A 3,497-nucleotide genomic window follows, 5' to 3' on the forward strand; every position below is an offset into this window, starting at 1 on the left:
CTGCATTTATCAGATGACAGGATGTTATACACTGCGTCATACACTTTTAACAGTTAATACTCATAGCGAAGGATTTCATCATCTGGTAACAAGATGTTATTCATTTTGGCAGTTAATAACATTTTACACCATTCAGTGATAAACTTTTATACACTTAGCAGTTAGTACTCATAGTGAATTACTCCAAATAACACTTTAGCTATTAATATTCATAGCTAATTTTACCATCCAGTGACAAGATATTATATATCTAGGCAGGTAATACTCATAGTAATTTATGTCAACAGATGACAAGATGATATGCGCTTTGAAACACTGAACCATAATTTCCCCTCCTACCGGAGGAAGTACAACCCAACCCTCATCAAGGGCATTATATTTAGAAACAGAGACCAAAGGGTTTCACACAGGGTCTTATGTGCTGCCCTGCTAAACCATGGCCTATATATAAGAAAGAAATTAAGTTTCACATAGCTCTTAAATGTACCCACTTTAGAAAAAAAGGAAATTTTAACATGATATCACTTATTTCAGGTTTCCATATTCTACTTTAAAGATACAGGTAAGTATGTTCTTTTATCCATTTTCCATAAGAAAAAGGTTGGTTATAACCCCTAGCAAATTTTAACATCCAGTTGTTATTTTTCAGATGACACAAAAAAGCACATGAACTTGTGATGGAACACAAAGTACTCCATATCCCCAATTTTTCCTGGGAATATAACCCTCAACATGCTTATTGAAGATGTTTAGACAAGGTATGTAACCAGATTATAATACCATTTTCTCTAATAGAAACATCCAAAGGGAATCCTGGACCTTATTTCCACTTCTTAGTAGTAGACCAAAGGAAACCAATATCTTTTATCCGATGGCATTATTTTGACCAGAGATCACAAACTTTCGCACAAGATCTTTTATATGTAGCCCTATTTAAACCATGGTTTTCTACACTTGAGGAAGTTTTGTAATCACACTTGAATACCCACTTTGTTTAAAGAGAAAAAGAAATTTTAACCACGTTTTCCTTATTCCAGATTTTGTTTGCCCTTTCCAGGGTTAGAAACAGAAGTGCACAAGTAATTTGAGCGTACGGGCAATTCCAAAAGACGTGCAAGACAGTTTCATCTACGTTACATTCTGTTCTGGGACACTTAGCCCGGGCTACCATTCCTCTTTTATGTTGAAAGGCTCTGGTGGCCAGACATTCATGCACTGTCTGCCACGCAACATCTTTTAATTCATTTGACAAGTAGTTTTTATTTGTCATTTCCCATACGCTCTTTGATTTGATTTCTCCAAAATTTGAAACAGGTGTTACTATATCTGTTTGGAGCAGCCTTTTAAGAGTTTTGTAATTTTTAAGAGATGATGGTTCCATATGTTTTAGATCATGTTCGATAATAAACTTTTCCAAAATTATATACTGTTTAGGAGGCGTTATTAAGATTGGAATGATCTGTTCCGGCTTATACCAATTTCTCCTCCTGAAAATGTGACCGGCTGCATATCTCAGAAGTAAGTTCCAGTAATTACATTTATCAGTTAGACATTTGAAACACTGAGAGAAAAAGCTACCCCATAACGCCACTCTCAAATTTGGTGTCTCTTTGCCACCTTTGTTTTTAACTTTCTGCATGATCTCTCTTTTAACTCTCTCTGCAGATGAGTTCCAAATAAACCTATATATGATTTTATTGAGCTGTCTCATTACCGTGTTTGTTGGGAAGACTAGGAGGAGTAATAACAACTGTGGCAACAATACAGATTTCGTGATCAATATTTTCCCTTCCAGGGTTAGCCTCCTTAATCTCCAAAAAGCTGTTTTTTGAGTTAGTTTGTTCTTAATTTTTTCCCAGCTTAAAGCTCCATTGTTATTCTCATCAAACATGACACCTAGTATTTTAATTACCTCCACCGTTTGGATCTTGATGTTGCCCTTGATCCATTTGCCTATTGTGAGGCACTCACATTTTTCCAGGTTGAGCTGGAAACCTGAACCCAAACAGAAAATTTTAGTTAATAACAGCATTTTGTTGATCTCAGCTTCTGATGTACATAACATGACCACGTCATCCATATACGCTGTGATTTTCGCTGCCACTCCACCTCCTCCTGGGAGAAAAACTCCTCTTACCGATTTGTTTCTCCTCACCAGTGCCAGTAGCGGTTCCAGGGAACAAACGAAAAGCAGAGGGGAGAGCGGGCAGCCCTGTTTGACCCCAGATCTCAAAGGGATCGGCTCTGACAGATAGCCATTTACCAATACTTGGCTGGTAGCCTGTTCGTAGAGAGAAAAGATATTTTTAACAAAATTAGCAGGTAGATTCATTTTTGTTAGTACGGTCCAGAGAAGATCATGAGAGACTCTGTCAAAAGCTTTTGAGAAGTCTAATGACAGGAGAGCAATTTTTTGATTTCTTTCTTTTTGATACCATATCAAATCCCTCAAAAAGTTTAGGTTATCCTGAGCGCTCCTACCCGGGACACCACAAGATTGACTGATGTGGATGATTTTTTTTGTCACTTCTTTCAATCTTTCCACTAGAATTTTGGCAAAAATTTTATAGTCACAATTTAGCAGTGTAATGGGTCTCCAATTTTCAAGTGACTCCAGATTACCTTTTTTTGGAATGAGTGTGACAATACCTCTCCTCCAAGAAGCAGGCAGCGTGTTCTTTTCTGCGACCAACTGAAAAACAGATAAGAAATCATCTTTTAACAGATACCAGAACTTCTCATAGTATTCTCTTGGAAGACCGTCATTCCCTGGACATTTATTCTTTTCACAGCTCTTGATAACTTTATAAATCTCTTTCTCCGTTATCTTACCTATTAAGATTTGTTGATCCTCTTTCCCCAAACCTAATTCCAAGTTTTCCAGACAATCTGCCATTATGTTTGAATCCACAGGTTTTTTACTGAATAGATTTTGATAGAAAAGATGCGCCAGGGCGATGCGTGGAGTGGACCGAGCAAGCTCTACTTCCATCTCCCAGTTCGAAAAATCCATTTAATATATGGTCCCCAGATCGGTGACGTATCAGATATTAAACTGATAAGAACAGATTTTTTTTTTTTTTATATTTTTATTAAGATACACAAGTCAAACCCTCAGCTCAGCTATGGGCAAACTTGCACTCATCATCATAAAAATTTTATTGATCAAATTGAAAATTTAGTAGTGATAAACCAAAAACAGTATGAGCAAAGCAGCAACCCCTAAAACACAGCAAAAGCACTTATGATAAGCCCACCAACCCCCTCACAATCAGAACAGAAAAGATGAAAAACTTATTCAATATTCAAGAGAATATTCTACATGGGAATATTCCACAACCGTTGTGCCATTTTCCGGCCCTTCCGCTTTTTGTCTCTGAAATAAAAAGGGATCATGAAGGTTAACGCCAATTTACAGACTGTTAACTCAGCCATCTCTTCCTGCTTAAAAGTCCAGATGTTTCTGCTTTTCCAAATTGCCAGTTTGAAACAATTTA

General features: G+C 37.0%; 1 pseudogene; it reads right to left on the minus strand.

The window, feature by feature from the left end:
• Window positions 1-2,939: 2,939 nt before the first annotated feature.
• LOC140330284 (U2 spliceosomal RNA) lies at window positions 2,940-3,099 on the minus strand (annotated as a pseudogene).
• Between the last annotated feature and the right edge of the window lie 398 nt (window positions 3,100-3,497).

This window comes from Pyxicephalus adspersus, chromosome 4 (assembly GCF_032062135.1).
Source record: "Pyxicephalus adspersus chromosome 4, UCB_Pads_2.0, whole genome shotgun sequence".
In the NCBI taxonomy this organism is placed as follows: Eukaryota; Metazoa; Chordata; class Amphibia; order Anura; family Pyxicephalidae; genus Pyxicephalus; species Pyxicephalus adspersus.